The sequence below is a fragment of the Strix uralensis genome, chromosome 13, assembly GCF_047716275.1.
Source record: "Strix uralensis isolate ZFMK-TIS-50842 chromosome 13, bStrUra1, whole genome shotgun sequence".
Taxonomy (NCBI): Eukaryota; Metazoa; Chordata; class Aves; order Strigiformes; family Strigidae; genus Strix; species Strix uralensis.
Genome location: NC_133984.1, coordinates 23,547,063 through 23,561,642, shown reverse-complemented (window position 1 = coordinate 23,561,642; position 14,580 = coordinate 23,547,063).

The window sequence follows — 14,580 nt, the reverse complement described above, 5'->3', positions numbered from 1 at the left end:
AGGGACAACAGGTCCAAATATCAGATGTCTCTGGTATGATTTCCCGTGAATGACAACTAAAGGTGTGGTTAGAGAACTGAAAACCAGGGTCTGTCAGGAAGCCAAGGGTCTGAAATTGCATTGGCAGGCTAGAAACGAACTAAATATCTGGCTTTGAATCAGCAGTAGCAGATCTGATCTGCTAGTCAAATTAGTTTATTTATCCCTTTGAGTAGAGACTGGTTTATTAGGCTGCTTTGAGCAGAAACTGCCTTATTTTACCGGGGTTGAATGCCATTCTCTTGATTCAGTGGAGGAGAAATGTGTGTTTGCTGAGGACACAAATCATTACACAAAGACTAAAGGAAATGTTCTCAAAAATACCAGAAAGGGTATGACTTGTGGTTTATTGTGTTGCATTTTTTTGTTCCATCTCTTTAAATATCAGGGAAAGACATCCAAACCTTTTATTTGTAAATATTCCCTACAAAATTTCAGTTAACACTGTACGTAAAGGTCTGATGTTTGCCCTGTGATATTCACTCTTACTTACAATAATGTGAATATCTGAGTCTCCAATCCAGCAAACATCTGCACTTGCAACTGAGTTACTTCCCTGTTGCTTGAGTCTGGTGTCAGTCATGCTGTCTTGGATATACCGTGGTCAACAATGCTGATGAGAAAAATATTTATAATTGAAGCTTTTACCTGATTCTATGAAAATGATCCAGGTTATTTTAAATACTTTCAACTGTTATTTGGTTGTTCTGTTTTAAATTCAGGTATATTTGGAAGAATTGGTTTAGGGATCATTCTTGGCTATGCCAGCAGACTGGGGGAGTGTTAATGCCTCATGAAGGAGAATGGGAGATGTTTATAGACGGCTGAAGAGTAGGCTGGGCTTGTAATTTTATACTCCAGAGCAGCATATGTGACCATAAATTTGTCATTTGAAGAATTGTCATTTGTTGTTCGAATTCTTCTGTTTGAAAAATTAGATTGGTTTATGCTCGATACTCAGAAGGAAACCTCCTACACTTGTGCAGTTTGTGCTGTTTCATTGGGCTACAAGTTGTCCACAGACTGAAGCCAAGAGATAGAAGACAATTCCAGTTTCTACACTGCGCTATAAAACTCAGTAACTGTCTTTCGGATGGTGAGTTTATCAACAAGGTTATTGCTGAACACTTTTAACAACTTGTTTGAAGACATCTCTGACAGCAAAAAAAATTGTACACCATAGCAAAAAAAGCCTTAGATGATTTAATGTCAAGGACAGTATCCCACATATTTCTGAAGGTGTCAGCAAGTAACTGACTACAAGTTTCCAAAAGGTTGCTATATTCCATATTGAGCATTAAAGTGGCTGCTAACTGACAGCAATGGTTCACTACGCTGTTCATCAAAAGGGATTATGCAAGGGAGTGACATCTTTAGTGCAGTCAATGAAGTTTGTGAAAACATTACCTTGAAGAAGCTGTTTTTCAGTGACCATTAGTGGTGCACTGAAAGTGGTTTGTGATTTGTTTTTGCTCAGAGAGTGAAGCATCCAGTGTCCAGGTTCACTGACTCTTTGCTAAGAGGCACTTTGTCTCAAAGACAGTAGCAAGAATTTGGAGAATGTCCTGGAAATAGTTGCCAAAACTGTAAATTGAACTGTGGTCTGAGTGCTGAACTGCTGCCAGTTCCAGGCACTGCTTGATGAAGATCGGTCACAGTACTTAACTTTGCTATTATACAAAGTCATATGGCTTAGCAGGAACAGGAATTTGATGGGTGTGTAACATGGCTTGATGAAATGAGGCCTTTTTTAAAAATAAAGGTTGGAAATCATTATTAGCTGAAGAAATCATAGGTTTTTTCCAGTCCCTGTTTTACCATAACGTGTAAAGTCATCAAAAGTGTGAACTTTAGGAAACTACCCAGGGAAGTATTTCAGTAATATCATGGATGACATTATTCAGAACCTTGAGAGCTGATCATTAAACAGTCTCTAACTTTGAGTTTTGTGTTGCTGGATTTTTATCAGAAAGTGCTGAGAATAGAGAAGCACACCTAAAGAAGAATTCTTCGTTACAAGCTAATATATTTTGTGATTTCATCTCAAAGACTTAACACTTCTTGCAACATTTATGGTTTGCTCAAATAGAATTAATTCATTTTTGAGAAAGAGTTAAATTTCTGAAAGGTAGAAAGCAATGTCCTATCCTAGATGTGCAACTCAGTACAGATCAGTGTGAAAGATGGAACCACGGAGCGTTCAGTTAAAGAAAATTGTCTTTTGCTTCCTGTTCATGTGTTGTGAGGTGTTTTATGATTGTCAGGCTGCACTTCTTGGATTACTCTTGCTCTGTATACATTTCTAACTGCTTTCCGCACTGTTTAACTTCACCAAACTGAGCTTTCAGTAGCATGGCAATAACAAGTAGAGGACTAGGTGTGTCTAACAAAAAGAGAACAAAAGGCTTGTTTCAAGCAAAGTCTTCAGTGAAATGTGAGCAGGATGGAGAGTGGTGGCTTCTGAATGTGTCATTTCCATTTTAATACGGTTACTCCAATGGTTTCTCCAAACCACAGAAAAAGTCGTTGCTTAGAAAGTTTACATTCATAGTGCTAAAGGTTATTTGTTTTATTTGGACAGGATTCAAAACCTGTTTTCCAAATGGCTGCTTTGTTCTGCACTATATACTTCCCAGTATTTTAACTGGACTTGAATTCAAATTAGTGCCATCATATGTACTTTCAAGATGGAAATTATTTTCAGATGTAGCAAATTATGTTGGAGTCATGAAACCCAATACTTAAGAATGGTTGGATGTATTAAACATGTAACCGTGACATGTTTCTTACATACGACAACACACAACTATTTAAGAAACATGCTCCAAAAGTTTACTAACTTGCTCGTGATTTAATAATGGTATTTGAGAAGTGGTAATTTGGTCATAAACAGATCACAGAGAGGCAGTGGTGTTTAGCAGATTTTGTTCTACCCTCTGGCTTACTTTTGTACCATACTTTTTTTTCTGAAGTAGATATGCTTTACATGGAAGTTTGCCAGCATTGCTCCCACTTATAAAGAGGGAGATGCACTGCAATTTGGCAACTACTGGGCTTTTTCTGACCCACTTTTTATGCTTTGTATAAATAATTGAACAGCTGGTAAACAAACATATCTGTCCTTTCTACTGTGTTTTATAATGTAATATATTTTTACCATTTTTGACTGTGGTTAGTAAGTCAAATTGTGTTCTGAGCTACCTGCAATAATGGGTATTGCTGCTATATTTAGTCTAGGGAAGGGACATTAGATTTGGAGTTAGAAAAGCAGGACTTCCTATGTCAGCTCTGCCACTAAGTTACTATGGACAAGTAATTTTATCTCTTCATTTTTACTCCGGCCTTTGTCTACCTTGGCACAAAAGCTGTATTTTACTATGCTCTTAAATTTTGGAATGTATTTTGACATACATAAAATGGTAGGACATACTCTATCTGAAAAAGGGCTAATGAACTGATTTGAGTAAAAATATCCCCATCTTGTTACACCCATGATAGGTGTAAGGGCTGGAGCAGGTGCTTAAAGTGGGAAATGCTTTTCAGTAAAGGCTTGACCATTCTGGGTTTGGGTGGTTTTTCGGTTTATTGTTTTGATTCATAGTAGCTGTCCTCCATGTCCTCTGTGACTCATCACCCTTCCCCAGATAAAGGTTTCCAGCTCCTCACAGCTTGTTTTCAGGAGTCCTTCCTTTTCCAAATGAACCAGAATGAGCCGGCTCAGCTGGAGGGCTGTGGTGTAGTCCAAGTGAGCTAACGAGGCCATCTGGACCTTCCCTGGTGAGAAGATGCAACTCCAGTATTTCTGGCACAGCATATGTGAGGCATCAGGGATCAGCCTACCCACTCACTGCCTGACCGCCCTGCCTGCGAAGGGACTAGAGCCGAGTGCTGAGAATGAGTTCCTCTTGTCTTTAGTCTCCTCCTTTCACTAAATGGGACTTTATTTTTACTTATTAATCAGTCATTTATTTTAGTATATTAATTTCTTGATCATTAGGATATATGACAGATGGCACAATTTTAGGATTATCTTCCTCTGTAGTGGCACAGCTTTCTCTTCAATTAGTATGCAGCACTATTGCATCGTCACCATGTGGCACTAGAAATGTACTGTGAGAGAAGACAGGTCAGGAGGATCCAGTTTCTCAGCGGCTTATGTTCTTCCATCTAATGGTGTCAGTTGTTACCAAGTCAGATATTTGAAGAATTGTGTACACATGGTAATAGCACTAAGCAAAACAATGTGTGAATTTTATGGATAAAATTACACAATGATAACAGCATATTTTAAGAACACTGAGGCAGTTCTAGAAAATAATTCAGATTGCAATCTACACTGTGAAGATAGATAATTCCTTAAGTATTACAGAGGAAATTAAATATTGTCAGTGGCCTTTACAGCCATTAAATATAATATTTGAAAGTGTAAATTGATATTACAGTTCTATAAAACCACTATTTTTTCAGCTCACATCTTTCTGTCTAAAATAAAAATGTTGTAATTTAAGTGTTCCAGTAAAAGAACGTATGAAGAATTCAGCTTTTACTTCCTTAGGCAACTCATTTATTACCTGGGTAATACAAACTAGTTTACTGCTTGATTAGCACAAATGTAAGCAATATACCAAGAAGGGAAATAATTTTATAATTTTCATCGTGGTAGAGTACATTATGTCAAATTGCATTCAGCAAACAGGCTATTGTTCTACACATCGTGCCCTTGAAAATAAATGCCAGATATATCTGAAACATATGAACAAATCTGAAAGCTAATATGGACCTAATCCAAAGGCTACTGAAGCAAATGGAAAGATTCCCGCAGACTCCAAAGAGCTTGGGCTAAGGGCCAGGGAAAGTAGCATTCAAGTCACCCGAGAGCAAAGCTGCCGAAATGCAATTGGAAATTTTTCTAGTCATTTGCGAAGCTTAATGGGAGAGACATCAGCTGTCTGGATTCTTGCAACAGAAAGCATATCTTTGGGATGTCCATCTACTGCTGTTCAGATTGTTTATATGTGCAGAGAAATGACCAGCTATAACGCACTTAGGTAGATACAGCTGTTATTTGCGGCTTAAGAGGAATCTGTGGAGTCTCAGGACTGGTCATTGCTATAGCAAAAATTAATAGAGATATCAAAGTAACAGAGCTACCATTATTGGCAAATATCCATAAATGAGCCCAGACTACATGGAGAGTGAAATTACTCTTTTTTTAAAAATCCAAATTAATGTCACTAGACTATTTAGAGGAATTTTTTTCAGTACCATAAAGCATGTCTGCCATTGTGCTAAAGATTTAATATGTTAAAAATCTAGTGTTCTTTCTCTGTGTCATTTCTCTGTCTCATGTGACTGTCCCGTGACAATGATAATACCTGCAGGTTCGCATCATTGGTATGGGATAAACATGTACATGTTGGTGATGGAAATTCTGCCTAGTTGGTGTCTAATCAGCTCTATTTTGGAAGTCAGGTGGAAAGGCTTCCAATTTCAGTGCCAGTTACAGTTCTTACCTGACTAGCTGGCCAGGTTTGTTGACTATATTTTAATGATAGCCTGTTTCAAAAATACTAGTTATTTGCTTGATATTTGACAGTATTTGAAGTGATAGTTAATTTCTTGTAGCTTCTGAGCTGAAGACCTTTACTACGCATTCAGAACTGGGACTCCTAAAGAGTGGTTGTATAAAATAAAGTCTCACTGAACAAATTTTTTGACCGAAAGTGTAAGTTTTAGTGAGCAATACAACACTTTATTAAATACAAACTCTTTGTTTACCCTGAAGTGTAAATTTTGCTTGTCAATATGCTAAACAGGACTATATGAAGAAGCACTGATTTAAGTTAAACTCAGACAAAATGCTAATAAATTTCATTCATTTTTTGAGTTTTCTTTCCTGGGGTTTTGCAAAATCCTCACGTATGGCCAGCTATCATAATAAGACACATCAGAGTGGAAATGTATTTATTTCAGAACTTGTACTATGCATAGGGAATGATGGAAAAATGGTTTCTTCAGCCGCAGTAGAAGAAAAAATAGCATAACCGTACTAGAAATAAATAACAATTATTTAATTATAAAACTTTAGAATAATACTTTTTAAATTGTAGGGGAATTTTTATATTGGTTCAAAACTGTCTATTTGTATTTTTTTCTGGGGTGTTTCTTCTCACTATATAAAACGCCGGCTCTTTTCCTGTATTTATCAGTTAAGTCAACGGTGGATTTTCCTACTAATGAGCAGATGCTTTCAAATCCATGGATAAACCATCGATGACTCTTCCTTGGGATGTACACTGTTACATTGCTATGTTCCTTCCAGTCCAGTTGGAAAAGAAAATGTTTAGGACATTATTCCCGAGTTCAGCCAACAAAGTTCTCCAATGTCTCGGTGTCCTGAAAAAGCAAATCTGAACATGATGCCAAATGCAGAAGCTTGTGTGGAATATCATTATCTGATAAATAAATACTTTTTAAAGGTTTACCTGGTGCTTTGAAATAAGAGATGCACAAAAAACTCACTATACTGTATTAGCAAAGCACACATTAAATAAAGTTGTGGGGGGTTTTTTGTGTATTAAGATTGATGTACCAGCAGATCTCAAAAACACTCATCAGCAAGCAGACTGCTTTCTGCAAGGGGTTTGAGAAATCAGTAATAAGGCCTGGTGCTAATTAAGAATGTTGCTTCTTATGGCTCAGGGCATAGGAAGTCATTGCGTTACCTGTAAATGATGTAAAGCATACATAAGCAACGGTGAGAACAGAGGTGGTCAGATGATTTGCTAAACTAGACTAATTCAAACAAATTATAGTGCAACAGAGCCAAACAAAATGTTATATCCACAGGAACAGGGAATTCCAGTCTGATTTACAGATTATAAGAAGCAGTGACTCTGTGAAGGATGTGAGTTCAATACCACTTAAACTCACACAAGAAAGGGCTACCTGTACAAAAGGAGAGTACATACTCCTAAAAAAGGGTCAGGGCATGGTTTCTCTCTGTGTGAAAGATATTGGGGAAACTGGTGCTGGACTTCTGCCTTCAATCTAATGAATGGTTCTGCTAAAAGAAGATGCTTGAATAGTTGAGAAGCTACAGAGAACCATACAATAGCAAGGCTAGAGAAAACATTTAGATGGTTAGAGACAACATTTAGATGGTTAGAGACTTAGAAGACCTTTACCTAGTCGAGTGAAAAAAAGCCAACCAACACGTTTATAGAAAGAGTATTTAGCACATTTGAAAAAAGTAATAATTCTCCATTCTTCAGTGTCTCCAAAACAAGTGGATGCCTTCCTGAAATAGGCTGTTTAGATAAACAATTTTTTTTGTTTTTCTTGGCTGTATCTGGATTGACATTTGATGGCTTATAATTTACAGGAAGCTAGTGTAGATATTCTAAAGACACTTGAAGACACCTCTGTCAAATGTAAAGCATATGACACTGTCCCGCATGACATTCTTGTCTTTAAATTAGAGAGGAATGGATCTGATGGATGGACTGCTCAGTGAATAAGCTATTGGCTGGATGGTTGCACTCAAATAGTTGCAGTCAATGGCTCAACGTCCAAGCGGAGATCAGTGACAAGTGACATTCCTCAGGGGTTGGTGTTGGGACCGGCACTGTTTAACATTTTTGTTGGCAACATGGACAGTGGGATTGAGGCACCCTCAGCAAGTTCACCGACAACACTGAGCTGTGTGGTGCAGTCAACATGCTGGAGGGAAGGGATCCAGAGGGATCTTGACAGGTAGGCCCATGAGAACTTCATGGAGTTCAACAAGGCCAAGGGCAAGGTCCTGCACATGGTTCAGGGAAATCCCAAGCACAGATACAGGCTGGGCGAGGAGTGGATTGAGAACAGCCCCAAGGAGAGGGACTTGGGGATATTAGTGGATGGAAAACTGACTGTGAGCCAGCAATGTGCACTCGCAGCCCAGAAAGCCAACCGTGCCCTGGGCTGCACCCAGAGCAGTGTGGGCAGAAGGCAGAAGGAGGTGATTCTCCCCCTCTACTCTGCTCTCGTGAGATTTAGTGTTTCCCCTTAGCTTACACTCCCCTATGTGTATTTTTACTATAGTTTGCAGTTTTTAATTGCTTGTTATATTCCACTGGCCAGTTTATCAGTATCATTGTTAATTTAGAATATATGAAGGCTTAGTGGAAAATTCAAGTAGCAAAAGAGAATTCCAACCTTCTGCCTGTGTATATATGAACCACTTGTATACTTTGTATACTTAAAATCTTTGCTGTGCTCTAGGGTAGCCACTGGTGACAGTTGCTTATTGTACAATCATGAAGTGTAATATACTGACAAAGCTGTATGTGCCCTTGATTTTGCTACACACTTTTATCAGCACACTTTTGTGCTGATTGGGTGCATAGTTTTATATTCAAGATACAAAGTTTACTATTCTCTGTGATTCTTATTTATGAAAAATATACCTTGTTGATCCAATTTAATGTTTTACAGATTGAGCTACATAGCCTTCTAAGCCACACAGTTTATTAGCAACAGTAAGCAAGTAAACAAGTATTTCATCAGCAATTGAGATGTGCATATTACTAAATCCCCTTCCATTGCAATGCTAACATTTTTTTATAAACATACTGCTTTTTAAAATTCACTTTTAATACTCAATATTCTTTTAGAGCATCTGTTTGATTGGGGAGATTACACTTAGAAGCAGGTCATGGAATTTAAAAGCATGTATTTTAGCTATCTGAAATTTGAATAAAACCAGCTGATACATTACTAAACAATTTGCCACTTGCTTATATTTATGCTTGCAAACTAGAAATAAATGCAGATCAATAAGGATTCATCTGTTACCAATTAATTAAATTATTTCCTACTGAGGGAAATAGTTATTCCTAGAACCAAGCTTAGGTTCTACTGGCTTCACTGAATTTATAACAAGACTACATTTTGACTGCTTACATTCAGTTAAAAATATATGTTTCTAATCTATGTTAAACTCCTCATTTCACTGTCTCCACATTTTTAATCTGATTTTTTCCTAAGTAACTGTAGTCCAGCATAACTTTTCAGTAAATAACTTCATAGTTTCTTCTTCCAAAGGTTCCTATTCCATGTATTTTTTTGTTGGCTAGCTAGGATTCAAATGTGAAAAATGAAAAACATTGTTAAAAAAAATTGAACATGTGTACTAGAAAGTTGTTCCTTGTCAAGGAACTGAGGCCACATTGAGAGGCCTTTCAGCTTAATTGAACCCTTTGCCCAATTGATTGTTTCAGTATCCAAGTTATTTCTGGATCAAGTGAACCAGCTGTTATTCATCTCTTCTTGTTAACAATGTCATATTTTATCTTCACTGAAATAAAAGGTTTTCATTTCCTTTCATTTTTTCACACCCTAAAAAAGATGTGTTACTCTGTTAAGAGAGATGGAAGTTCATTTGTTCACATATTTTAGCAAAGCTGAAAGCTCTCAGCAGTTCCTGGAATTGACTACAACTGTAACCTAAGCACTTGCAGTGCAAGAATATTGACACCCTTACTAGTTAAAAATAGTTCATATAAAAGATATGTCTTGGTTTAGTCATTAATACAGACATCAGCACATCCTCCAAACTGAGATTTTACCTGTTACAGCACCGTGATTCTTGGGATGTTCAAAAGACAGAAAATGGCAGTAAATTGAGAACACATTAATAAGTTCATAAGAATACTGCTAAGTGCTGCTTCTTGCAAATGATCTTCCTCTTTCCCTGACTCTTCTGCAGTCCAGTAATAATTTTGAGTGTGTGGTAGAAGGATTTTGACATCTGTATCACAGTCACTGTCAATGTATTCCTCCTTCTCCCCTGAAAGTGCAGCTGCAACTTCAAAAAATAATTACGGTGAAGTGAAGAAGCTGGATCAAGTAGCTCTTGCTGTGATTTCAGACAAAGTCTTGCCATCTTCAGGCTGATTCATCTACTATGAGTTACACATTGTTTAAAAACCCACCTAGTCTCTGTGTGATGGAGAGAATACGAATATGCTAAGGTTGCTTTTCAGCTGTTTAGAGTTATTTTATGTATTTTGCCATTGCTAAGGCAAATCTGAAGTAACGTACCAGAGAAAAACTTCTTGAGATGTATACAGCAAAGGGTATTCTAGGGCATTGAAACTCTCCTTATCACACACACAAATAATTTCCACAGAAAACTTAGAGTTGAGCATAGCTATGTAAGCAAGCATGGGATTTAACAAGGCAGGTGTTTTACTGACATGCTAATTTGAAGCTGACATAGGCAGAAGACACGAGACATTGTTTGCCTCAAATTATTTAGGTACAATATTTGCCATTCCTGTATTTGATTTAACACCAGCAGATCTACAATTACCACACTCTGAAATACTTAAAAATGTTCTAGTCAATTCTATTGTCTAAAAATATGTCAACTTTTATGTCAAGTGTGAAGATTGAAATTGTCACTTGAGCAACAGAAAAATGTCTGCTAATTGCACATTTAAAGCAAAAGAAATATTGAAATTAATTTCACTCAGATTTAAGGAAAAGTGATTTGCTTCATATGACAAGCTGTTGAGTTTGGTATTAATATTTGATTTGACTGAGAAATAATCCCACAGTCAAAAAGTTTACAGGCCAGAGAATAGTAAAGAGGACAAGTAGTTCAGCATTGTTCCTGTCACTTCTTGATTGTCTGTAGGTCCTTATAAAAGGCTGAAAGTCATTCCCATTCCTGGCTCTTTGGTAACTAAAATCAATTGACAACACTATGTCAGGCCTGAATGCTGCAACCGTGATCCATTTCAAGAGGTCCATTGATTTTCAGTGGCAAATGAACTGTCTTCCTGATTAGAGCTAATTGTAAAATTTTGCATTTTGGTCACTAAGTGGAAACATAGAGACATTATAGTTACACCACTATGTTTTACTCAATAGATTAGTTCAGATAAGCCAAGAATCCAGGACAGATTTAAAGCCCATTGCCATCAAAGAATGCTTTTCAGTTACTTTTGAACAGGTTTGAATCAGGTCCTGAATTGAGGATGAAATGGAAGCGTCAGTTTCATCTTTGCATTTGCATGTGTGGGTGTAATTAAATATGAGTTGGGTTTGAACCTGGAACTAGAGATGGTTTCTGGAGAGGACTTCTACCAATTGAGGTAATGCAAAGAGGCCTGTGACTGCAAGTCGTCATGAAGCCAGATTTCTGTGGGTCCAGATCACAATAAGCTGTAGATTAAATAGCCAACAAAATAAGATACTTGCCTAGTTCTTAGAAAAGCAAGTGACTATTTTCATAAATACCTTTAATAAATGTTTGATGGAAGTTAATTATTTTCCTGTAGCCAGCATGATAAACATGTTTCTAGTCTCATAGTAAGAAAAAAATCAAAATATACCTTTAGAAAACTTATCAAGCAACAAATTGTAAGCTACTCTGACTTTGCCTTTATCCATGTAATTGTGCCCTCTTTTGATGTTATGTTCCTTTGAGTTCCTTTCTATATTACAAGACAGCAAATATCAAAATATATGCATAACAGTTCATATTGCCTAAAGGATTTGTATTTTCTCTAAAACTTTTTTTTCTTTACATACAAATTTTAAATACCAAAGTATTAAGCGTGTCTGTTATAAAAGAGCAGCTTCATACCACGCTTAAAGACTTTAATTTCCATTTTTTTAAGGAGGTAATAAATACATGTTTTGCAGGAGTGTGGATGCCAATTACATAAGAATGTTATGAGCCAGCGTGGCTTTACTTACGTGTTTTAGAAATTTTAGTAGTACCTTAATGAAAGTGGAACTGTGCTGCTGGCACTGAAAACTAAAACTTCAAAAGGAGTATTTAAGTAAAAGCAGGGAGAAGGCTAACAGTTGTGGAAGAGCACCTCTGGCTTCGATGAACAAAATGAATGAGGGAAACATGGATAGTGCTTCCTGCACTTTTGAAAGAGCTAAGAGCACAACACACTAACAGCACAATCACAACAAACAGGAAAGGCAGACTGGTTGGAATACCTGCTGACTGGCACTTGCAAAAGTCAGAGCAGGTGCTTCCGCACCAGTGTTAGCAACCTAAATATTAAAATGGGGGTGTTAGAAAGCATGGCTTCAGATGACAACCCTGATAACATAAGCATCTTAGAAGCCTGTTAGATGTGGGATAATCAATGAGCAGCTTACCCATTATGCAGGAGTGGTAGACTGGGATGTACTGTTAGAATAGTGATGTTGTGTGCGGAGAATATGTGAAAGGGTAACAGAATAAAAACATTACAGAGAAAGAGAATTGCTATAGAATCTCATACTCTTGCAAAATAAAGGTATCATGAAGATTGCACTACAAATCCATCAGTTAGGAGATTTATAGTGATGCAGAAATGTTAAGTGCACTAAAGAGGCTGCAAATATAGGGCAAGGACTAATAATGGAATGTATGAACTGTAGACTGAAGCAGTGGCTCAAGACATAGAGATGCAATTTTTGGATGCAATAAATGGCTGATTCCTGGAGCAACTAGTCTTAGAGCCTAGAAGAAAAAAATGCTATTCTGCCTTTGTTCTTAAGTACTGGATAGAGGCTAATTTAGAGTTACTAGTGGGCAAATTGACCTTGTAATATGACCTTCCAGCAGCCCACAGGCTGTTTAAAATATTAGAAGCCCAGCTAAACTATGTACCACAATTCAACAGAAAACAAAATGGAGACCAAACCCTCTCTGCACTTCAATAGAAAAATTAAAGAGGTTCTCCTAGTGGTAAAGTCAGTATTCAGGAATGGAAAACTTGCCCAAAAGAAAAGAGATGGAAAGTCATGAAACGTGGCAGGTCAAATGGGATCTGAACAGTAAGAAGACTGAAAAAAGAATTTGAAGGGCACCTTTCAGAGCGTGTACAAGCTCATAGAGAAATGCTTCCTAAATACAGCAAAAGCCAGAAGCCAGTACCAAGGCGGGGGAAACGCACACAGTGATAAAGGTGTAGAAGAGAATCTAAACGAATTCTGTACATTGGTTTTAACTTCTGAAGATTTTGGTGATGTCTCTATACCCATCACAACACTACAGTCTTTGCAACTAATAGACCAGTGAAGTCAGGTTGATTTAAAGGAAAATTTGCATCAGATAGGTAAGTTTAATGCTAATATGTTACCAGAATTGAGTTGCATTCACCTGAGATGCCTAAAGGAATACAAGTATGAAATTGCAGAACTGATGGCCAAGGTGTGTAACCTACCGTGACGAACAGTCATTGAACAGAGGACAGATGGGGAGCCAAAGTAATTGCCATCTACAAAAAGGACATGAGAGAGAATCCTGGGAACTACAGACTGGTGAGTCTGAGATCCATCCCAGCTGTATGGTAGAATCTATAAAAAAACCAAGGTCACTGAGTACATGGATAAAAGTGGTCAATTGGGAAAGAGTTAGCATGCCTTCTGTTAAGGAAAATCATGCTTCACCAGTTTTCTGGGTTTCTGTGAGGATATCAGTAAAAAAAAAAAAAGATAAGGAAGACCTAGTGGACTTTATACAGTTGTTCTTTGACATGGTTCCACTTCAGAAGTTACTAAATAAATTAACTTGCCTCAGGACTGGTGGAAGAGTTCTTTGGTACACTGAAAAATGATTAAAGGGTAGGAAACACCGGGATCACATTTCATTACGGAAAAGGGTTGACTGGGGACCAGTGCAGGACCAGTCTGGGACCACTAACAATTGATCTTAATTGATGAACTGCAGAAGACACCAAACAGTGAGGTCTAAGGATGACATTAAGCCCTTATCACCACACCATCCTAATGACATGGAATTCCAGAAGGAACTTTGAAAATTTAGTGGGCAAGAAAAGAGATTAGTCAAATTCACTGTGGACAAAAGTAAGGTGAGGCATCTAGGGAAAGAAAACTTGAACCATGCCGATCTTGCAATGGGCAGTTATCATGCAGTATATGATGCCTATATATATATATATATATATATAGTATATCTATAGTATATCTTGGAGTCATGATTGACTGTTCTGTGAAATCAATGCTTAGTGTGCAGGAACAGCAAAAAAGCCCACAAAATCTTTGGGGATATCTGCATTAAAGTAGGTTTTGTAGATGAAGTTTATGTTCATATTTACTTGTGTTTTCTCTGAAATAAAATTCACTGAATTTCTTCATCCCTTGAAGCAGGTAGAATTCTCTAAGCACCACACAGCTGAGCATCTTTCCAGCCGAATGGACTTTGGTGAGAGATCCTCTTAATAAGACCTTAACTCAAAAATTAATTTTAATACCTTTGTTCTTAGCTAAGAATTCACAAGACAAAATGCTACAGTGAGGCCAACTGAACTGTCCTTGCCTATGATAAGGCAAGGACAGTTAATTTGCCATGACTAATTGGGAAACATACAGCATATTAATATGCAAAATGAAAGTGCAAGCTGTGGTTATGTCAAGCAATGGAACCATGTAAAAGATTGATGTTTATGATGGCATGCTCTGCCTCTCTAATATTTTGTATACTTTGTTCTATCAAAATGAGGGAAACTCATTGAATTGGGG